This window comes from Melospiza melodia, chromosome 9, assembly GCF_035770615.1.
Source record: "Melospiza melodia melodia isolate bMelMel2 chromosome 9, bMelMel2.pri, whole genome shotgun sequence".
Taxonomy (NCBI): Eukaryota; Metazoa; Chordata; class Aves; order Passeriformes; family Passerellidae; genus Melospiza; species Melospiza melodia.
This window is the reverse complement of record NC_086202.1, coordinates 9,197,971-9,222,467: the sequence shown is the minus strand read 5'-3', so window position 1 is coordinate 9,222,467 and position 24,497 is coordinate 9,197,971. Positions and strand designations below refer to the sequence as shown.

General features: G+C 38.3%; 1 protein-coding gene across 4 annotated transcripts in view; it reads left to right on the top strand.

The window, feature by feature from the left end:
• Positions 1-24,497, top strand: part of VTI1A (vesicle transport through interaction with t-SNAREs 1A) — a 256,527-nt gene that overhangs the window by 11,528 nt on the left and 220,502 nt on the right. The gene's annotated exons all lie outside the window — the stretch shown is intronic.

Genomic DNA, 24,497 nt, shown 5'->3' with positions numbered 1-24,497 from the left:
TAATCCTATTTCTCAAGGAATGACAGCTTGTAGTGATGTGGGCAGTAACATGAAAGCAGTATAATCTCCAATCCGTGGAATTTTTCAATGTAGTTTATCTCATGTGCACTTCATTTGTTAGTCACTGTGTTGTCTTTTCCATTGCACTTAGATTCCTCTTGGCTTTTGTACAAATTGGTTATAAATACTACATTTTTCTGAGTAATGGATACAGACTAACAAGATTCCCTTGTCTAGGGGCTTCTGCTACAGTTATCAGTCCTTTTTTTTGTGGCTGGGATTTGCGCTGAATAGATTTACATAGAGACAAAACTGTTTCCTGTAAAATCATGAAAAAGTTCAAAGGCATTGCAAAGTGTAGGAAAATGCTATGTTAATTGACAGCAGCTCAGTTCCTCCAGGGTAGGGAGAAAGAAATAACCAGTGGCAGTATTTTCCATTCACTGGAGAGCTGTGAATTTCCTCAGGTTGCTGGCAGCAGTTTAATCCTTCAGGGGAGGGGAGTCAGTGTTTATACCTGCAGCCAAGAAATCCAGCTGACTGTCACTCCTCTGTGCTTCTGCCAAGTTGAGCAGTTGCACAAAAATGTATGAGAAGATGGTTGCAGTTTGTAAAGTTTGAGGAACCTTAGAATAAAAAGACTTGCATCAAAATTTTGAGGCAGTCTCATCTGTTGCCACGTAGGAATTGTGTGTGGCCAAACAGTGACTTCCCAGAGAGAGCAATTTCTGGACCAATTGTGAATGCTGTTTATCTTCTCAGATGTGTGAGAATTTGCTGTCAGCATGTATTTGTTCCTGGCCTATTCTATATGTAGGTAGATGGTGGAATTCATACTTTCATATTCCCAGGCAAGTGAGAATGAGAGAGTTCAGAGCTGAACACTGTATGGAAGAGGAGAAATGAGTGCAAGGAAATGCATCATAGCACTGGGAGTTACATGAACACAAGAACATGAGTTTGTGCTCAAAGTGAGGAAGCAAAAACAAGATGAGAAAGAGGAAGGAACAGGTTGTAATAATGGGTAGAAACAACAGCTCCAAACCCAAGGATCTTCAGCAGAAGATCAAGGAAAGAAAATAATATGAAGGATGGAGCAAAGTGCTGGAAGAAAACAACTGTGCTTGAAAAAAGTCTCTTATAAAGCAAAAAGTGTGGTTACAAAAAAGTGCCTTACATAGTTACAGGTTCTAAGTACTAATATTTTTCTAATTTTGTATGTAAGGATTTAAGACTCTTTTTGGATTATTATCCAGGAAATTAGCAACTTGTTGGAAACTATAGAACAAAATTAATGGCAAAAACTACATACCTCAATGCACAGTCTTTTTCATTAAGTTCTGTATTTCAAATGCAAGGTGAATGTAGAACCAGCACTAGTAGTTTTATGTTCATTGATAGCATGAGAATTGATCTTGTTATTATTTGAATGCCTTATAGCATCTGAAAATTTGCCCTTACCCAAACAGTTATGGAAAACAGCAGCATAGCAACATGTTTAAAGCTAGGAGAAGGAAACATGAGGTTTGTGGACTGTTCACTTGTCCATTCTTTACTGGCAGGATGAACAACATTAAAGTTTATTTTTGACATTTAATACGTAACTGATGAGTTTATTTTGTCTTGAGCAGTGTGTGTAATAATGACAAAATGCCATCACTGTAATACTATTTATTAGGTGCTGTGGCATCTTTGTGAATATGTAGGGTTTTTTTTCCTGTACACTTCACTATGTTGAAGTATATTCTGAAAAATACAGATTTAAGCGCTGTTGAGAAGTTACTCCAAACGTGGCTTTTCATCTCTAACTTTGTAATCAAATAGGAAAAAGTTGCAAATAGGAGATTTATTTCCTCTCATCGCTAATCCTTGCAGTTAGGTGTCAGTGCTCTGCAGTCCAGGGGTGTGTGAAGGCAAAGGATTGCAAAGGCACTGGAAGGCAAAGGCACTGGATTGCACATGCATAGTGGTAACACACTAATTGCAGTAAATAATATCCGAGCAGAAAAAAGCACCTTGCCCAGTCTGAGCCCTTTCTCTTGAAGGAGAACAGTGATAATGAAAAACAGAATAGCACAGTTTTGTCTTTGAAAGTACTCGGGAAGCATAGCACTGTGAATATTGATGGGGAAAATGAGCAGAGTGAGCCCTGCACCTCAGCTTTAGGCAGGAGTGGTTTCTGGTGCTCCCCTCAGTGCTCTGCAGTCTTCTCTGGGGAGAAATACCAGAACAGGGCAAGCATGAATTGATGCTTCTCTGCAGAAAAGCTGCACACATCTCCAAAAGCCAATGTTCAGGCTTGTAATAAACGTACTGAAACAGAATGAAACTGTTTGATAAGCCTTATGCTGTCTTTTTTCACTTGCAGATGTAAATCTTGTGTTTACTATCTCATTTTCAATAGCTCATCCCAAGCCCTTCCTTTCTGTAGGGGGGTTGGTCCCCGTTAGGTCGGGAAGGACCGCGGGGCTCTGCCGGGCGGTGAGTGCGCTGGTGGCTCTATCTTGTGGCCCCAAGAGGAGTTGCACATCACAGCCTTGTGCTTTCCTGGCTGTTCCACGGCTTGGCACCACCTGCCAAAGAGTTCCTGAAGCTTAAAACAATCTTCCTATCAAAAGTCTTTCCTTGCATTTAACAGTGCGCCATTGTGCAGTTTGGGTAGGTACAGTTTGTGGTGATTGGGAGTGGGGCTGCAGCAGAACCTCAGTGGGCACAGCTGTGAGCAGCACTCACAGCAACGAGCCAGGGAGTGCCCAGGGCACTGAGCAACCACCACAGGGAGCAGAGGGCACACAGGGGCAGTGCATCAACAGGAGGGGATAAAAGGTTGGGCTGAAGAACAGGGGCAGATGTTTGCAGCCTTCTTGAAGTGGTGTTGCTCTGTATGGGCAGACACCTGAAGCCTTCTGCAGTGGTATGGTGTTACTCTGTATGGGTTGAAGCCTTCTGATATTGTGTGGTGACACTCTGTGTGTCATGGCCCTCTTGACTGCAGCACGTGCTGTGGCATATGCTGTGACAGGTTTAGGCTTGCAAATATTTTCTTTTCTTGCTGTTTCAGATGTAGAATGTCTGTTGTGCCTGATGAAGTAGGTTCTGATGGCAAAAAAAGTATTTTACATATGCGGACTATGGATGTTGTTTATTCATAGAAATAAAGCATTTTATGTTAATTGTTACCTAAAAGTAGCCAATTTTCTTTAAATAGTGGGATTTATAGTGGTAAAAGGCTTCCAGATTTTATAAACATTACTTTAAGCTAAATCTGTCCCAGTCCATGTGAAAATGTGACTCTATAAACCTAGTAAATATATGCTTATTTCCTAGCATTTGTATCTGTCCCCAGGGTTCCATGTACAGGCTCAATGTCAGGGCACCATAAAATGGAAAAAACCAAAGGCAGGCATTTATTTTCCTGAAAAGCTTATTGCTGGCATATAAGGCATTCAAATAGATGAGGAAATATAAAAATCTTGTAAGACCATGTTATACAGTAACATTCATGTTACAGAGATGAATATTGCACAATCAGTGCTGAAAATGCAATGAGCATATTGAGAAGGAAGAAATGGCCATCAAATAAAGGAGGCTACATAGGAACTGTTCCAATTCTGTTGGCAGCACGGAGGTAAATCTTGCAGGTAGCATTTATTATCAGTTCAGGAGACAGTGCTTGTTCCTTTTAAATCCTCAGAATTGCTACTGATTTTGGTAATTCTGACTCTCAGAATAACCTTTAGAAGAAGAAAGGGGGTGGGGCAAATTTGCAGGTACATAGATACATTATACAAAACTTGAGTAAACATTTAAACATTGTTGGCTTTTAACCATAGCTTCAGTTATTAGTGAGGTATGTATTTACAATTTATACCTCCTTCAGGTTCTTTTTCAGATTACTGTTAAAACTTCAGCTGCTGTTAAGCTTTAAAAACATTTAAGGAGATAACCAGGAGATAATTTTATTGGACAAAGTTAGCTCTCTTGTATGACTCTCAAATACCACCTGAGTCCAGAAGCTCACCTGAACAACTCATACAGCTGTGTCTGTTGTGTTCTGGCTGTTTTTTTGCAAATACCACTTCCCCCATTTCAGGTTCAGTCACCTACCCAGACAAATATGGCTGTAAGCACCTGAAACCCTTTTTCAAATGACAAGTTGCTGGTTGTATCTTTATGGCCAGTCTTCCCCAGGTCTCCAGTTTAAACTAAAACTTAAAAACTCCACTGTTGCTGCTGGATTATTTTGGTTTATAAAGCAAATAGTGCAATAATGTTCTGTACTTAGAAAAGTGTGAGCTATGTGTGGGACTGCTCTGTGTGTATCTTAGTTGTTATATCCTAACAGTGTTCTTGAAAGCAGGGAATCTGTCATGCCAAAATGTCATGTGTGCACAAGAACCTTGCCTGGGCAGGTACAGGTGCCTTTAGTGAAACCTGATCTGTTGACACATTTAAGAGTTCTGAAATCAGATTGGTTTTCACTCTGTGAATAGTACAGCTCTTTTGAATGGAGGATTTGTTTTAGTGCACACAAGGTTGAACTAAGTTTCAGAAGAAAGAATTTGAATTATCTGGCCATGTACTTTGACAATCTAATTTTGAAAGAGCATATTGTGAACAAAAGTTCCTTCACTGCCATTTTTATAGATACTGTCACCTTCTTGAGATAATTAATCACTCCTCTACATTCTATTCAAACTGCTCCTTACAGAGGCACTGTTTGTTTTCCTCTGGTACTTTTCTAATAACTTCTGATATATTTGTCTGCCTGACTGGGGCTGAGCAATAGGCTGGCTTCTTTTCTACAGAGGCTAACTCCACATTGTCCTCAGCTTGTTTTCACTTGTGTCCCACCCTGGTGGCTTTGTGGTGGAAAAAGAAAGAGGCATTTCACCTTTTGAAATTACTGCTATTTTAATAGGGAAAAAGTGATACAGGAAAAACTGTTCCTTTTTTTGGTAACATTCAAGGCCTAAACTAATGAAATATTAGGACTTAGAACCCTGTAGAAAATTTAAATTAGTAAATAACCCTTAAATTATTTATGTCTTAAATTTCTTTGTATTGTTTTGTGTGGAATTATGCAGATGGAAGTCAATTTATTTCATAATGGAATTTAGTAGTGATGAGATGCTTTTCTGTGGAGGAAAAGTGTAAAAGATGGGAGTTAACATGCTTAATTTGTAATTAACCTAAAGGGTTGTGATCATCTTAGCTGAGATTTCTGAGAGGCCACACCAGTGAAACACACCTTAGCTCCTGGGCTTTGTAATTCTGTAGGTATTGCTTACAAAGAATCATCCCTTATTTGACCAATGAGTGTGTTATGCATCTCATAATTCAATGTGTGAAGAGGTAATATGCTGGTTGAGGGCAACCAAGCAGCAAACTTTTAATGTCAGCAAAGCTAATGCCTTCACTAGAGTCTTCTCTGAACCAACTCCCCCTTGACCCTCCCAGGAAATTCTGTGTCTGTCTCATCTGTTAACACATAGAGCTGAGACTGGTGGCTTTTGTGGTGGCTCTTTGTTGGTCCTTCAGCAAGTTGTGGTGGAGGTGATGCACATGATTTTAAGAAAAACCCATTTGTGTAGCTTAGGCTTGGCTGACTGATTACAAATAAAGGTGTTTTCAGGAAGTGATTTGGTGAGTCTGATAACTCTTGTGTGTGGCTGGGGGCAGTGAATAATGGCAGGTGTATGACTCAGAGCACTGTAAGCATTCATGCCTTTTTCCTTTCTCCCTTCACACACAAAATGTTTCTGTACTAAAGTAACTGAAAAGTGGTCTGTGGCAGACCAGCTGATAGTTTGTAGACATGTTCAGATTTCAGCCCTTTCCCAAGTAGAGAACTACAATTTCTGTTTACCATGGAGTTTGCTCTTATGTGAAAACTTCTGCTTCTCAAAATAGTAGAGTTAAGTATTTTTGCAGTCCTTTCTAAAAAGAGAATGGAAGAAGCCATGTTCACTCCAAATTTCTTCTGACCAGCTGATGGGGAGAGTGACTTCATATGGAAAAGGTGAATGGGGGGAGGGGGGGCACAAGGGGGAAGGCTTTATTGTTTTTCATTCCCTCAGTGATTTATTATTTGACCTAAATGATACTCCCATACCTTTTGTGCAAAAAGAAGCAGCTGTTGCTGTCCTGCTTTTGATAGCAGCAGTAATAAAGGTGCTATAGCTGAACGTGGGTGTAGAGGGCAATGATGAATGAGGAAAGCAGGATGTACCTCATGCTTACTGCATTGTATTGCTCACCTGCACTCCTTCAAGTAGAAGTTTGGTTTTGTTTCTACCACGAGCTAGAAACAAAGATAACCAAAAAAGAAATCAGACAAACTGAGCAAAACCCCCACCATTTGAACGTGTTTACTTTTCAGGCTAGAACTGCACTCTCAACTTCCTTAACGTGTTATGATGCTTTTTGTTATTGTGGTTTTTTTTTTTTGTTTCTTTTTTTTTTTTTTTTTTTTTCCCAGCTAGAGCGAGGCTATTTTGCATTTCAGTGCTGCATAGGAAGAGACACGTGCTATGGTAAATAATAAAAAATAGGAAGAAAGTTCTTTTTGAGGGGCCGGATGAATTCGGGCCGTTCCGATGTCCCGTGTGCTGTCCCTGCAGTGCCGCTGGGTGGCGCTGTTTGTTTGCAAAGCAAGCGTCGCTTCCCCCCCTTTTCCCCCCCTCCAGTTTCTTTTTTTTTTTTCTTTTTGCCTTTTTTTTTTTTTTTTTTTTTTTTTTTGCTTTGGTAGTAACTGAAATTACTGTTTCATGAATAAAATATTTCTGGTGGGATTTGCATTTCTATATTGGCTGAAGATACTGTGTTGAATGTTTTATTAACCAGCCCAGTGCAACTGTCAGCCTATTAAAGAGATCCAATGGACCCTGTTTAGCTAAATAAACTAAATAAATCCAATTCGTCAAATTGTGTTCCTGGCTGTTTATTTTCCATTCTTTTGATGTACAGTTTATTTTAAGTTAAAGCCACATAGATTTAAAAATTAATGTGAAAATAGAATGTAGTGTTTGAAACATGAGAAGACTAATTGCCATGGTCAAAAATAGCTTCCCTTTATAGTGAAGTTGCCATCTGGTAAATGGTGAACTTTTTATTTGTGACTGATTAACTGTCCCATGTCTAAAATTAGTTGGCAAATGAGTGGTTAATAGCTTTTTTTGCCAGCTTGGTTTTGTTGCTTCTATGAAGAGAAACTTGATATACAAGCACTGCTGTTAAAAATAACTGTTTCTATCCATCTTCAAGAGGTTTGTTCTCTATCTTGATATTTTCTCAATCAGAATTCAAGGAGAAAATTTTATATGGTCATTAGATATTAAATGCTTGTTGAAATTCTCATGGCATTGTAAGCAAATATTGGAGTGTTTAAAAAAAAACCTCTTAGCGTAACTGAATACATTGCATGTCTGGTTGTCAAACAGTTGTCAAACATTACAAATACTAGCATTCATTATATTCTGCTAGTACTAATATTATTTTAGTAACCCTGTTTTTGCTGAAAACCTTTGCCACAGTATAGCAGGAAACTGTAGTTTATGGTGATGTTACTGGGAAAATACAATTTTTTCTATGCTAGTTGCAAGTTCTTGTGAATGTAAATACATTCTGAATTTGTTAATAAGAGAGATAAAGAAACAGTAATGGATGTATTTGCTCTTTCTTTCTGATGCTTTCCACAGCACAGACGTAGTGATGTTACATGTTAACTTGTGTGTTTTACAAGAAATTAGAGTTGCCAGGTATCATGTTTTGCATAGTTTTGTTTTTATGATCTTGGGTTTCCAAAAGTGGAATACTGAAATTGAGTGCAATAGAAATACGGTTCGATTAAATTGCATTTCTGGCTCTTTTCTCAAGAAGTCTACTATAATTGATTGAACAGCCCTTGTGAAAAGCTAAAGTGTTAGATGAATTCAAACATGTCAGGGGCTCTTAAGAGAAATCATTTAATCAAGTAAGTCCACCTTTTTTCATGCAGATTTTTCTTACTAACCAAAATAGTAAATTTTTGTTTCTGCCTCCACCCCAAATTCTAAACTATGAACAAAGCAGATATTTAGGCAGATGTCATCAGTGTTGGAGAGAGTGCTGTTCCCTTCTGTAAGTAGACTTTAATTTGTACTAAAAAAATATTACATCTCTTTAGTATTTTCTAGCTATAAATGTTCTAAAATGCTATGTAAAAACTAGACCACATCTCTTTTGTCTCAGGGAAAAAACCTTCCCACTTTGTGCTCTAAGCTTGTTCTTTTTAAGATGCTAGTAATAAGCTCAGAAGGAACTTCATGATTCTGTAAAACTTGCTATCAGGTAAAAAAGATGGACTTTTATGGCAATCTTGTTTCTGGCTTTTAGTGAGGAAAGAATAGAAAGTGAAAAAATGGAGCTGGAAGTGTATTAGAGTGATTCTGCCTCCGCCTAGCAATTTTCTTTACTATGTGAAACATATGGAAAAAGTGTGAAATATCTCTGTTCTTTTGTTTGGTAGCTTTTTATTTTTACTCTGCAATCATTTAGTAGTCTGTCCCAAATACAGCCAGCTTCCCTTAAAGCTGCTGTACGAACCTCAACAAAATGTGGTTCTTGGCCACAAAGTCTATTTAAACTTGCTGTTCTTGCTCAGTTAGGGAGGAAATCCCTGCAAAGGCTAGAGGATCTGAAGTTGTACATTTGACAATTTAATGCTTGTATACATTTATAATAAGTGGATCAAATGCAGCACCTCCCTTACTTTTCATTTGCTTTTTATAAACTGCCTTTAGGGTGCCAATGTGAGGAAAATAGGCCTTTTCCAATATTTAATGAATACTACAGAGGTTTCACTCCTAAAAGAGGTGATCAATGAAAATTAGAGTAGAAATAGAAAGATTACAGATAGTAAAAAGGAATATAGCAGGTGGCTTCAGGGATCAGCAGTAGAACAGAATAATTTTTCCTTCTATAGTAACATTTAACCATTTCACATGGGTGTAATGAAAAAAGGGTTTTGCTAACTAAATATTTGGTGCCTGGCATATAAAGAGAAAGAAAAGGGGGAGTGTGTGTGTGGGCTCTGCATGTTTCCCATTGAGTGGCATTTGTGCACACTTTTGGAACCCCCACAACTTTCCAACATGCCCTTAGTTTGGTTTTTTTTTCACTTTCTGAGAAGTTAAGACCAGAATGAATAAGGGTAGTGTTTGCCAACTTACCCTCCTGGTCAGTGTGGAAAACACTGAATTGCAATTGCAGGCTTTGTACCTGTTCACTAAAGATTCAAATGTGAATTCTGGCAAGTCAAAGAAAAGGCTTGTATTGTGTCTGGTGGGTCTTGGCTTGAGCCTTAGTTAGAAAATGCTCCTGCATTATGAGTTTAACACCTCCTTTTCACTGATTCCTGAGTAAAGGTTTGAGCCATTATTAAATCGAGCTCTAACTTTTGCTAGGTCGTGTCACCAAGCAGGAAAAAAAGTGTTTATTTAATATTTTATTTGAGAGAATAGCTGCATTAATATCAAAGTAAATTCTCTTATTTCAAAATCTGAAAAGTTACTTTCCATTATGGTGGTTGGTATTTTGGGACATGTAACTGCAGCTATTTTGTCACAGAGATCCCCATTTGTGGAGTGCCTAGCACAAAGGGATTTCTCACTCATGACTACAGCTCTTTGGCACTGCAATGAGTATTAACTAAATAGAACTATGCAAAGGACTGGCTTGTTATGTTAATGTGTTTCTTGCGATTATTTTTATTTGTTTAAGAAATACAGATTAGTGTCAGTATTATAGGTTGTTCTATTAGCAGCTGTCTTTGAAACCACAGGTTTTCATGTTATGTGTTTCTGTTAAAATTTCTAGCATCCTTAAAAAATGAGAAGCATTTGTCTGTGATTAATGGGGTTGTGAGTAAAATAATGCTGAGGGAGGGTCTAAACCACAGTACCAGGATTTTTTTAGTCAAAAGAAAAGATTTGATTTGTACTGACTCTTTTGTATAGTTTCATAATTCAAATTTCATTAAGGCCCTCAAGTGACCACGTGATTCCCCTCTCCTTTCTGCCCAGTCCTCAGGAGAAATCACATTCTCTGGTTCAGTTGTGTAAGCTTCCCACAAAGTTAGTTCAGTCAACTAAATCAAGGTAAAAAGTTACAGAAAGGTCAGGATTAAGTTAGGGGTTGCTAACCTGAATTGCTTTCCCAGCCTTTTTAAGCCCTTAGTGCTCCTTTTGTCTTTTTCTTACCTTCTGTCATGTTGTCCTCTGTTAGATCTTTATCTCAGTTGAAGGCACCTGGGCTGCATCTTTTTCCTGACCCATACTTGGAGTCACTTTCAAACGTGTTATTAAATCCCTTTTTTCCATTCATGAGCTACATGTCTGGCATTCAGCAATGCAGATCGGTGGCTCAGCACTTGGGCCCTGTAGAGAGCTTGGTTTAAAATGCATGTATTTTAGAATGAACATAAGGAAAATTTGCTCCTTTCTCCCCTCATTTTCCCTTTTCCTTTTTCTGTTTCTCTTTCTGGGGCAAATGTTAAAAGTTTTTACTTTTAATTTGTACCTAAAAAGTACTCTGTTGCTAAGGTCAGAACCACTGAGTTCTCTCATAATGTAGGACCAGTTTCCAACCCATTTGTATGTTTTAAAAAATGTCTTAGCTAAAGGACTTTTCTCCCATTTGGGGCTTCTTGTACAGTGGTGGTGTTTGCCTGGACAAAATCCCCCTATTTTTCTCACTTACTGCATGTGAGTCTGAACAGAGTTGCTTTTTCAGGAAAATGAACTGGAAACTCCATTTCAGGTGTGCACTGAACAGACATGAGGGTCTGAACAGAATACTGGTGTTTCAGGCAGCTTTGAGCCATGTTGAAGGGAAGATGTTTGATCTAAGAACTGGGCCAAATCTATTCTGCAATAAAACCTGAAATCATGTACACTACACAAAAAGTAGTGGAAGAACTCCAACACGCTCCTGATGTAGATAAATGTATTCTTTTGGAGCAAGATTTCCTTTTGAGGTCCTTCTGTCCTTTGTGGAAAATTTGGACCCTGTGGAAATTTCCATTCTCTTTCTTGTACCCTGTATCAGACAAAGGAAAGCAGGACAGGTGCTTCTGTAGCCTGAAATATCGTAGGATCACAGAATGGTTTGGATTGGAAGGGACCTTCAAAATCATGTAGTTCCAACACCCTTTCCCCATGTGCAGGGACAACTTCCACTAGACCAGGCTGCTCAAAGCCCATCCAGTCTGGCCTTGAACACTCCCAGGGATGGGTCTGGATAATTCTATGGCTAATAGGCATAACTAAATATGTTTATTAATAAATTTGGACTATTTTTCGTTGTTGGAAATTGTCTTTTCAGTCAGTTATGGTGGAACATGTGTCAGTTCTTTTACCTTTTTGTCATTTGAACAGAAAAACAACACCGCTGGTTTTCCATTTTATCCAGTCCACTTTCAAGGTCTTCAGCACTAAATTTCTGATAGCAACAAAGGATTAGTGGTTTGCATTTCTGATATTGCATACCTGAGTCCCTGCTGTACTCACTGCATTTGTGATTTTGATGCAGAAGTGACATGAATCATTAAAATCCCACAAAAATTAGCAACAGGAAGTCCATAACAAGTCTTTGAGGGCACATTTACGTGTCTGGTGAATTCTAAGAAAATACTATTGTTATCCCTGCCAGGTACATTTTACAGATTAGTTAAGAGGCTGGGCTGGGCCATGCCATGCATGGTTCATGATGTCCCTAGTATTAAATTTAGTATGATCTTGGTTATATAATAGTAAATTCTACACTGTATCTAATTCTGAGGTGTAGAGTTGGACTTTCTGAAGAAAAGAAATGCCTCTTCCAGTAAGGAGAGCTGTCCATTCTCTGGCACCCCCTGCCTTTAAACTTCTGTGCCTCTTCTCTGTGCTGTTACTTGTTCTGAGTGTGGCTTGGGCAGGAGTGTTTGAACTAATCTATGCAATGGAGTTTATCCTTGCATTCAGATAAAGGCTTTTTTTCCCCTATAGAGCCAACTGCTGCAGTCTGGCTGGAGTGAGTCACTGGTGAGGTGTTTGGCTGTATAGCCATAGAGGGGATAAAATTCTTGAAAGTTGGCTATGCTGCCCTCTTGTTACATTTTTGGGGGAAATATCCAGAATGAAGTGACAACAGGTTGTTCTGCCATTGCAAACAAAGAAGGAGGTCCTTTGGCAGTAGCAATCTTCTTGAGGGAATTGAATCAAGCACCTCCTGTGGAAAGTGGAAACAAATCCATTTCTTTGCTCAACTTCAGAGTTCTATTCAAAGTTTTTTTTTTGCCTTATATTTTACCTTTTAAGAGACTTAGTATATTTTAGAATAAGAAATTTTTGGTATATGTTTAAATATTGTTGAAGAAATCTGTGTATTTGTGTTAATTTGTTGGGGTTTTCTTTAATATTAACAAAGTCCTTTCCCCTGGCCCAAAAAGTCAAAGTGAAATTCAGATTCTCTAGTATATATAGTCTGTCTGGAAACTTCATTGTTGGACACATCACTTCAAAAATAGCCATATGAGGAAAAATGTGTGATGCACTTATTGGCAGAGAAAAGCCAATAAATCCAATTTGATTCAGGAAGCTGAGAAATATTTTAATAACTTTCTGACATTTTCTTGTAGTCCTTATTTACCTTATCAATAGTTATGGTGACATATGATTGTCAACTTTTTATATTAAACCAAACTAATAAATTAAACATGTTGTGTTTATACCTGATGAAAGCTGACGTTTTGGAAAGGTGTTAAAATATACTGACAGGTCTTGTTCATAAACTCCTTTGGTATAAATATGTAGATGACATCTTTAGATATTGTTTGTACATAGGCTGATAGGCAGGAAACGTTGACAACGTAACAAATGCAAATGTCAACCCCACAATTTAACCTTTCTGTGTAGGAAAAGATGTTAGTTTTAAGTTACATGTATCTTTTAACTTTATTTTCAAAGTTTTTTTTTGAGCCTGTTATCCTTGCTGTTTCATGTGCCACTGAAAGTAACACTGCAATAAGAAAGATTTGCACTTAAGAGCTTTTCTCTGTGGTGTTCCTACTTAAATGACTGCGGTTGAGAGGGTGTTTTTTTCTTCTAATTCTTTTTATTTTTCATGTTTGCCTGGTACCATCTGAATCTTTTTGCAATATTATCTGTTCATTCCTTGCTTGCCAGTGATTCAGGGCTTGTGTGACTCAAGGGCAGTAAACCAGTGAAAACTCTAAAAATGTTGGAGCAGTTTCTTGTAATAACAGACAGATGTCCTTGGCCTTAACCTGCATCAGGGTTGCTTCATATGCTGGATATTTCTGATTTGAAATTTGTCTTCTCAGTGGCGATGTAAATCCATTACGTGTTCTCTGCTTGACGTTTGTTCCACATTCTCCACAAGCTGTGATTAATATAAAATCCTGCTCAAGTTAAGGTCAGTTCTGAGTGGCCGGGGCCCTCAGGGCACCACCAGCCCTCGGTGGCCCTGAGCAGTGTCCCCACACACCATGATCCAGGGCTCCACTTCAGGGCTCTTTGCTCCTGTTTGGGGGATGCTGTGGGATGCTGCTCTCAGCTCCCCATGGCCCTGCCCATCTGTGATCCCTGCTGATAAAATTCTGAATTCTGCTGAATTCTGGTCCCCTGATAAAATTCTGGCCTGAACTTACTGGCACTGGGAGCTGTGCAGCTGTGTCAGGTGTCTGTGGCAACGTGTGACTTCACAGGCCTTGTTCTTTCTGACTTTTAAAGCTACTTGATAGGAAAAACTCCAGTGGTGATTTCTGTCCCCTTCCTGGGCACCTCTGCCTGAGGTCTGGAGTCTGGGTGAGCAGCCTGGGATCTTTTGTGTCCAGTGTGCAGGACTTTTTGGTGGGATTTCATAGTGTTGACCTAGAGCATGCATTGGAATAGCAACTACCTTGCACTGCATTCAGAATGGGAACACCTATCTTGATCCTGATGGCTGCAAGCAGAGTTCCTACAGAAACTTGCAGCCTGTCTGAATTGTGTCTCTGTTTCCCATTTTAGATTTGGGAGGAGCTTCAAGAAGAAAAACTTTGTCTTCTGTCAGCCAAGCTTTCCGTTCTGTCTTTGGTGACCAATTTCACAACTAAGATGAATTTTCCCATAGTGTTCTTGCTGCTGCTTCATGCAGGTCTTCATTTATCACAGCTGAAAGTGCACAGGTAGATTGGGAGTGTGTTGGTAGATAATCCCATGATGTTTCACACAATTCCAGCTGAGTGGTTTGAATATTCTCTCTATAATAACTGAAGATAATCTGTGAATCTCATCAGGGGGAATCCATCCCTTCCTCCTATGTCATTGAATGTACTCCATGTACATTCATGATGTACAGATGTGTCAGATAGAGAAGTTAACCAGAAATGCAGAAATTTGGGAAGGGGAGGTGGGCATTAACTGGTTTGTGGTGCTGGAGTGTTGGAATCAAAGCTGTTGCTGTTGTGGCAGGAATTAGAGTATGATAAATTTTCGCAGTGGTAAAGGATGTTGCTACTGGTTTTGTTGTTTTTCCCTTGTTATAAATGAGTTAAAATGTCCATGGTCACAGCTCAACCTCTGTTATAAATAAAACCAAAAATGTATCAAAAGTTTTGGTGTTCTCTAAGTGCCTACAGAGGTACTTAATGAAAGTCAAAGTAATAGGAGGTTAGTGCAGGCATATAAAATTTAATAGCTTTGGAAGGTTTCAGGTGCATTAAAAATAACTCTTTTCCAGAATAATTAACTACTTTAACTTGGTATTAAATCAATCAGCCAGTTAGTGCAGTGCTGTTTTGTATTGTGGAAACTTTTGTACTGCATTAATGAACACCAACCTTTTGAGCAGATATTTCTGCAGTTAGACTGACCTATATATTATGTATTACTTAAAGGTAGCTCTGAAAAGTGTTTTTCAGATGTATATTGTTTTCTTGTTGTTAGATAGATGGACAGATTTGGGATGTACATCTGTGATACCATGTAATTGACAGAAAACCCTCTGGTATTTGACTGTCCAAAAAACATGAAAGGTATAATTTACTTTGCAACAATCCTATTCTGTCAGATGGTTGCATTGACTTTCTGAAACAGTTGGAGAAAATTGATATGGCTTAATGTAAATGAAACTGTTACATTTGATTCTTACCTCATTTTACCTCCCTGTGGTATCAAGCACTTCCCAATTGTGCAGTAAGCATGTTTTGTATGCTTTTATTCCAAATCTTTCCCTGGGGAAATCACTGGAAGTTGTGGGACAATGCTCTTTCATGTGCTGTTTTACTGGCATTGACTTAGTTTCCTGAGTTATCTAGAGATGTGGCTTCATTTAATCCACTTCCTTTGTACAGATTACAAATTGCTGCCTTGTATCAGTAGAACTGACCTTTTTTATCCCCTGAAAAAATAAAAAAACCCAAACTTTTAATTTCTAAACTGTTATTTGGGATTGTGGTTTTGAGATTCCAAATAACTCTGGCAGAGCATGGGCACCATAGCTGCAGTGCACTTCTGGAAGTTGCCATTAATTAGCATTCTGATTTTTTAGCTTTGTTTAGCAGCTTTTCTGCTCAGTGTAATACCAGCTCTCTCTTTCTTCCCCTAGGTTTTGTGTTGCTGTGCATTTCCTGCTTAACAGAATGTTTGTTTAAGTAGATATAAGTGCAGTGAATTTCCTGAAAGTTACTCATTGGGGAAATTGAAATGAAATTTTAAAGTATCATTAGGAATGCAAACAATAAATTCTTTCATTTGCTGTAGGCGTCTTTAGGTTGGAATGACTAGAAAAGGTTCTGGTTAATTAGAAGTAATTTGTTAGAAACCTGAATCCTTTTTTTTTATTTCCTAGATTAAAACTCAGTTCCCAGCTGGATGCTTATAAGTGCAGGAAATGTAATTGTGAGATGATTAACTGCAAAAAGATGGATAATTGGAGTTCATATGATATGTCAAATATGGCTAAACCAAAAGGTTTTCTGCACGTTGAAAGAGATTGGCTGAAGTCTAGATTGCAGAATATTGAGCAAGGAGTGTTTTTAGAGATTAATAGTCACAGATTGCTGCAAGACGATGAGGCAGAGCTTGACTGTAAAGAGCTAACACCTCCCAGCCCTTTCCTATATCTTCAGGTTTTAATTAGCATGGGTTGGGTTTTGTCCTCTTCCCTTTGTGGCTGTTATGTGAATTGGAGATTAGGAAACACACTAAACATCATACATCTAACAGCAATGCTTAGACAAAGATATCTCCTCCTCTCTACTAGGAAAGGCTCAGCCTACCATAGGATAAATTATTTGATTCTCCTGTGTTACTCCCTCCCCAGTGTCTTGCCTTACAATCAGCATTGTTTTTTCTATGGATTTTTTTAATGTTTGTAACATTTGCTTTTAGTAATTTTTTTTTATTTTATCTGTACTGTAATAATAAATTAAAAGGTGATACATACAGTATAAACAGCATCAGTGGCATTTTGCTTTCATTATCCCTCATAGATGTTTAGCAAAACAGTGCCTGGTGTTTTAAATTACTTCTGCTTTACTTTATTATGAGAACTTCTGTTTGAATAGCCTATTGTTCTGTTAGCTACTACATTGCACTTCAAACCACAGACTGTTATTAGAGTCACTGTATTTTGGGATCATATAAAATATTTGTTCTCTCCCTGCTCCCAACCTATAAACTTCATATCTCGATAAGGAGTTTCTAACCCTTGGAAATACTGCTTTACAAATTCAGCTAATGACCCAAATACAGCTTGTTTGTTGTGTATGAGTTGTATTAAAATAACATACTCTATGTGTATTGTCATTAATGATATGCTCATTTTGATAATGGAGCTGCAGTCTCTTAGTATGTAGTCCTTGGGGAGATGCTGCATTTTTTAAACTAAGTATTGTTCTGGCTCCTTTCCTTGATTGGCCCAGAAATAGCAATCAGCTGGGGAGCAGGATGACATGCCTCTTAGCGATCCCTTTTATCTTTGAGATGAGTATCAACATTGTATGCTTCCTAATGGAAGTGTAATTTAATGAAATCTATTGGGTAAACATACTTCAGATGTTCAAAGGAGGTGACAAAATTTTTGCTGGCAGCCAGGACCTGGCTGGTTTCCAGCTTGCCTTTAGCTGCTATGCATATAGCATTGAGAGAGGCACTTAAAATAGGAACACAAAGTATTGTTTCTATTGTGTTTTTGGTTGTGGATTTTTTTTTCTCTCTGTTTTCTTTTCCTTAATTTTATTTTTCTGGTATTTTTATTAGTGCCCCATGACTTCCAGGCTTTTCTAGTAAAGTGCGGTGTGAGGTCAGGTTTCCCCTCTCCGTGCCAAAACGTAGATGACAGTGTTAAACTCAGGGGAGATGGTTGGCACAGAATGTGCTGCATATTGGGGAGAGGGGTGAGGGGGGGGGGTGTTGAGTGGTCCAGACTGCTGTTAGTAACTCTGTGAAAGAGTAAGTTCCTCTCTAGACTGATACAAAGAAGTATCCTGTTTTAAAAATTGTGCCAGAGCACTTTTGTTTTATCAATAATAATTGCTGATGTAGATCTGTCCTCACTGAGGTTTTTAACAGATGGCTGGGAGTGGAAGGAAAGCTGCTCAGCCTTCCACCTCCTCGGCTAGAAACAAGATTGCTAAAAGGAGACAGTTGTCCCTCTTACCATTGCTCCCTCCTTGTTATAGGAGTGATCCCAACACACACACACTCTTTGTGGTAGCAAACTTGGCAGAAGGACTGGAAAGATCATATCAGCACTGTTGTCCCTTTTAGTGGATGTTTGACTGGACAGCTGATGGATCTTATTGCTCAGATCCTAATGGTTTGGTAAACTGTTGGATGGTGTTGGAGAGGAAATACATTAACATTTAGACATGTTTAAATATAATGGATGTGGCTGTGGAATGTCGGGTTTTCTTCTTTACATGGAGGGTCCAAAGGAGGTATTTTCAGTTTGAAGACTTCCACAGTGGGTGTAACTGGGGGACAAAGGATGTGTCCAGAGAAAGACAAATTGCATCATTGACCTTTTGCTGTTCTTTCAGGTATAAGTGGCTAAATCTGAGCTTTTCACTGTGACCCACTTTATTCCCAGCTTCCCTGTAAAGAAGTCCCTTTCCCAAGTTTATGTTGTTCCTCTCCTCTGTGTGTGTGACATGTTACATTTGAGCCTTGTGGTTTTACTCCAGTAATCCAGTGATTTCTCTGGATTAGTGGTAGGCATGGTCTACCAACAGGGAGCTTCTTTGGGTAAAAAGGCAAGGTCAAGCAACTGTCTCTTCTTGCAATGCTAAGTTTGTGTTCCATGTGGGAGCCGTAACTAAGGATCAGAAGGCAGTGAGATATAAAATGAACCATATTGCTTGTTTACAAATATGGAACAAAATGTGAAAGATTGAGGAAGAAAATTCAGTATATGTAAACATAGCTGGTATTTCTATAACTGTAAGCTATAATAATGATACAAGATAAATTGCAATTGTATTGAACTGTCTTCATTCAAAGTGTCTTTGGTTCCTCAGCCAAACTGCACATTACTTTAATGCTGCTCTATTTTGCAAACTTTCTAAAGTTGCCCAAAGTCTGTGCAAGATCCAGATGTATACTTTGTGTGTGTGTAGATGCATGTGCATTGTTTGCTGTGTATGGAATACAGTGATCCCAGTTTAGCTTGCTGCAGCTGTGGAACAATTAAAACTATATGTAATTTAAAACTAATATATGAACACATTTTATTTAATTTTGTCCTTGCATTGCTTCTGGAGACTGGTGAGGAGAGGGAGGAAATGGACATAATTGCAGGCAACACCAAAGTTTATGATTCTATGTTGTGAACCCAAAATAATTAAATGGCTTTCAACTCAAGAAAATGAATAAAGCTTCAAAGCTTCAGACCAAAACATTTTTAAAAATATAAAGTTTGGTGAAATTGTAAAATGTTCTGGCTTTAGATCTGCTTCTTTGAAACTAACCTTCATGTGAAGTACTCCTTTAAAGTGAAAAGTTTAAGTTAGAACTGTAAATTGGTATCTCAGTGATTTTATTTCCTGTATTTTATTTCCTGTGTCTGTTTCCTGGTGAAATTGGGCTTGAGGAAGCCAAACATTATTGGAACATTTAATTTGGTGCCCTTTCACAAAGTTATCAGTTGAGTGTCCAAGGGAAGGGAACTAAATGCAGTAGGTTGATAAAGTGGTATTTATCAGCTTCAAATCCGTTCTTTGCATTTAGGGGAAAGATGCTGACTTAAAACTTTTCTCATCCCAGTAATTCTCTGAGCTTCTCTTCCACCAAGGACATGATTAGATGGTAGCCTGATTTTTTTCTGTTTTCCTTCATTTTATTCCTCCTGATTTGCTTCCTCCTTTACAGCAGTCCACAGTGCAGCTGCCTCATGCCCCAGTGCAGACGATTCAGCTGCTTCTGAGGCCACCATCAAAAGCTGCTTTCTCACTGGGTCTGCAGGAACATGCAGAAGCATTACCTCCGACCACTGCCATTGCCATCTTTATCATCTCTTTTTCCCCATTGTCAAGCCATCGTTTGTAGCTGCTATAAGCTTTTACCTGTGCCAGCTTAAAAGATGTAGGTTGAGATTTTTTCAGAAAGGACCCTGAAGGAGTCAGTGCTCAATCCTCAATGGCTTTCAGTGCTGAGCAGCTTAGACCTCTTAAAAATTCTAGTCTTGTGTCTTTTCAGGTGGGATTTTCAGATTCTCATGAGTAACCTGTGAAAGGAAGATACGTAGAAACCTGCACATCATTTCATGGTTCAAGGAGGGCTTGTTTTTTTTCAGATTACATAAGTGCTTTTGAAATTTCATCCTTTGACATGATCTTGTCGCAAGAAACATGTTTCAGTCTTAGCAAGGTAGGGTTTGAACAGTTTTGAATTCAGAGAAGATCACTTGCCATTTGGAGAATTTCATTGATATGTTTTCTTTCATGTGACTTTCCAGTATGGTTAAGCAACCAAGATATCCAGAGGCTTTTTGGGTAGGTGAATACACCAGCTGAAATAATGAAATCAGAAACTTTTATATAGAAAAGCTAATCCTTAAGTCCTTGAAGAAGGGGACAGAAGTACCTCAAAGATTTTGAAGTGTTGGTTGTTGCAAAGAAGAAATGCAAGAAATTCTGTAATGTTACCTGGACAGTCTTTGAGGAATGATCATCTTTTTCTGTGGCATGATGCAGAGTGTTTGTCCTTATACAGCTCGTATTGAAAAAAAAAAAAATTACCACCTCTTATTCCATCTTTACTAAAAGGAGTGATTTTTCCTCTTTTATAATGTTACAAGGTAGACAGATAGCAAGACTGAAGTGGAACTGAAGTTATAGATGAGAGAAAGATAGAAATATACAACATACTATTGATGATAATATTATCTATACTGCAGGTGATTCAGTTAGCAAAGAGTTTTAAAATTTTCCTATAGGAGTGTGTTGCTAAAAATGAGAGATGTGGGGCAGTTTAGCGAAGTCAGTAGAGTTGTGCATCACGTTTGAAACCTCTATCAAACACTTCTCACTGGTATATATCCCCACCTGCCCAAGAATGAGTACATTAGGTTGGACCAAAACCCCAAATAGCTTCATGTTATTTCTCTGTGAGTGAGGAAAAGATCACTGCAGAAGGGTGCAGGGGCAAAACAGGTGTGTGCTGTTGTTAGTCTTGCACTCTTCCAGCCTTCCTCAATTGGGACTGAGAGATTCCTGAGTGAAAAGTGGTGTTTCAGCCTAGAACTACATCATCAGAACAGGAATTAGTTATTTATATATAATTTATATATAATTATATATCAAGTTGTGGCTCAGGATCAGGGGAACTAAAAAATCAGAGTAGAACTTTTGCGGAGGGTGAGTCAGTTGTGTTTTGCCCTAAACTCAGGGAATGATGAAGCAGGATGCAAATGTGGAAGTGGGTTTTTTTTTCATTAATATTTTGTCATTGCTCCAGTGTCAAAATGTAAGAACTGAACTTAAAACCAGTGGTGGCAAAAAATATCAGGGCTGGGTATGGAGGTAGAAGAATGGGTGGTCCTGCCATGAGCAGCCTTCTGCTTTGGACCTGTTCCCAGGCTCCCTATAAAGCTGTTGGAGGAGTGGGGGTGCACAGACCCTGGAAAATGATAGTGCGTTAAATAAAATGGAATAACATTGGATATATGAAGATACCTTCGCTTTCTTTAATTTGTTTCATGCTATGTAATTGAATGACTTTATTCTGTGGGTAGAAGGAGGTCCTTCTGTAGTAGTATTGGTGGCAAAGCATCCTGTCTAGTAAGTTATCAGGGTTCTGAAGTTATATAATGTTTCTGCATTGCATGGATTTTATTTTTGTGTCTTAAGGCTATTTTCTGCTAAGAGTTGAGCAGATGGTAGAAATTATTCAAATGAGAATATCTGTATCCAGAGATGTAATTTTAGGAAATGCTTTGTTATGCTTGTAGCTGACACTTCTGTTTACTTTGTGAGTGTGGGGGTTTTAAGAATATGAGTACCACCTATTTTCTATCTGGATAAGCTTTTTATTTTGGGCTCTAAAGTATCAGCAGTAGGGGCTCCACAAAGATGGTAAGAAGTGCAATTAATCATTTATCTGCTAGGTGTCAGCAAAGGTTCTCTTTAAGACAAATAAATTAAAAACTGTATGCATTCATACAGTAGATCTTGAGGCTGTGTGGCTCAAATCTGTTTGGAGGCTGAAAAGGAATTTCTAAGGAAATATTCATGGAAATAGATACTAGTCAGTGTCTAGAAGAGACAGCTGCACTTCATACCATTCATTTAATTAATTCAATCTATTGCGTTTTACTTGATGTGTGCAACTTTGAACCACTCTTTAATTAAGCAAAATTAACACGTTTATTTTATGTGGAGAAGATTTCACAGATTTCCATTCAGCAGAGCTTTTTTCACAAAATTGAGTTACTGTGTGGGCCATTAGGGAAGACACTTTCATAAAATAAGTAGCAAAAGGGTAAGAAGAAATGGTCAATTTTCACAGTGGAGGAAGCTCATCATTGCTGTCCCACAACTTCCTATTTGTGTTGTTCAGCACATTTTTAGATGGTCTTAATATAAAAAGGGAAAGAATTGACAAAGCTACTGGTGGTACTAAAATATGCAGGACAGTAAAAAGAAGAGCTAAATTAATTATTTTAGGAGTAGTGTTCTGAGTGGTTAAGCATTAAACTCAGAGGTGAAGCTTATTGTTGATAAGTAGAAAGGAATGCACCTATCAGGAAAACAGTTCTGAATTGACATTCCCAATGACAGGCAAGTGTTACTGTTTGGGGAAAATACAGTTAAAAAGTCCAAACAAATAGTGTTCAGAAAAGAAAATTGCACTGAAGGAATTACTATGAAAGGAATAGAGATTGAGCCAAATGATCTCTCTACCTAAATACCTTTGACTCTTTGTGTGAGAATAATTCCCTGTTCCCCAAAAATGAGTAGCAGAACAATCTCTGGAGCAGCTTAGTACAACGAACTGGGTAATGGAAAGAAATTTTTCAGCTAGGTTTAAGAGGGAAGGGCTGTATAGAGAGATGATTGTGTAAATGGAGTGGCATATAGAGAAGGTGCAGCGTCGAGAAGTTTTTCACCGCTGCTCATAATATGTGTCAGGTGGTATCAAATTAATTTATTGAATTAGAGATTAAAATGCAAGAGAGGAGAGGGCATCAGAGTTGGGAAGTGCCTGATGTGTCATCCAGCACCAGGTGGGTGAGGAAAGAGGGGGTACCAGACAGGGGTCATGCACTTTGACCCCTTACTGGGTTTCTAATATTAGCACTTTCTGGGTACTGCATGTACCTTTGGTCTGAATTAGCATGGCTAAGTCAGCTTTATAAATTTTACTTTTTCCTGACCACATGTGACACAGTGGGGATGCAGTCACTTCTGCAGTGTTGTGTCCAGGTGAGGTATAACAGTGTGTCTGAGCTTCCTGCCCCAGAACAGTGAAAGTGTTGTTAGGTAAGTAGTGCCTGTTATTCCAACTAAAGTTTGACAATATAGCAGGCATGTGTTGGTTTACTTGGAGTGATAGATCAATATATTTAGCTTCAGCCTATACAGAAAATAGTAAGACTTCCTTTGTTCTGGTGTGATCCTAGTTCTGGAAATAGTATAACTTAAGTGGGGAAAATACCACAACTATTATTTGGGAATACAAACAACTTCCATCTGTTTCTATGTCTGCCTCATTCATAGGAACATTCTCAAGAAAAGCTCTGTAAATGGAAATATTTTAAACTTTGTACACTTTGGATTTATATGCCCACTTAAAGATAGTGCAAATGTTAAGCTGTACATTTCTGAGTTACTGTTTCTATATAACTTATCCAGCTGGGAATTAGACCCTTACCACTTCACATTTATTTTTAAAATGTAGCACTTACAATATAAGCAACAACCACCTAGAAACCTATCTGGAAATGAGGAGATTGTGTTGAAAGAAGTATCTTGAAAATTTTCTTTAACCACTTTGTGGAAGTTTGAACACAAAACCTGAGTTTGAAATACTTACACACTTCTCAATCCTTGTATAAAGTCTCATATTTGTCATTAAATATTACACACAATTTAAGAATTCATGTGAACCATTACTGTTTTTTACTTAGATACAATTTTTATAGAGTGCTCTGTTGGTAGTGCAGGGTTTTTTGTGTGAAGCAGTATTTTGTGGTCTACTGAGTGTGACAATGCAGTTCACTCAGACTGCTAATTTTTTTAGTACAGCTATGTAACTGCAGAGCAAGCCCAGTATTTTCCCCTTAGCACTTCTGTTAATGAGAAACAGTGTTGTCTAATATTACTGTGTTACTGGTAATTCAGTAGGTCTCAAATAACTCCCTCAGGCCTGGTGGCCAGAGTCAGAAAGATGTCCTCTCTGCACAAAGAACTCAGTATCTGACCTTTGCCTTGGCTTTGCTAGTGAAGGATATGCCCACATTGATGCTATCAGGTTTATGCAACAACACAGTTGTACTTCTTTTAAAATAAGGCAGTGTTTTATTTTACTTTGTTATGCTCCTAATAATTAAATTTTAAAACTTTAAAACTGAAGTGCTTGATCTTCAGACTTTCAGCCACGTTCCTCTATGCATTGCTGTGTCAAAGAGTGTATTGATGCAGCCACATAGCTGGTGTTCATATATTTCCTGCTCATTCAATAGGAAAATATGATAGGAATGCTGTCCCTGTGCAGTGAGAAAAGTTTGATATTTTCCCCAAATCAAGTCTCATTAGAAAGAGCTTCAGCTGCTGAGATTTGAAAGGGTTTGTATTATTAAGTTCTATCTTGCCAGGGAAGGAGCTTTCTTACATTTTCTGTTTAAAAAGTAATCAATTGATCAACCTCTTCCCATCTCCCTTGTATATTTGTTCACCAAAGGGTTTCGTCCCATGCCAGTTTTACAAAATTCAAGTCAAAAGATGCAGGTAGATCTTGTGTACTTATGCTTCA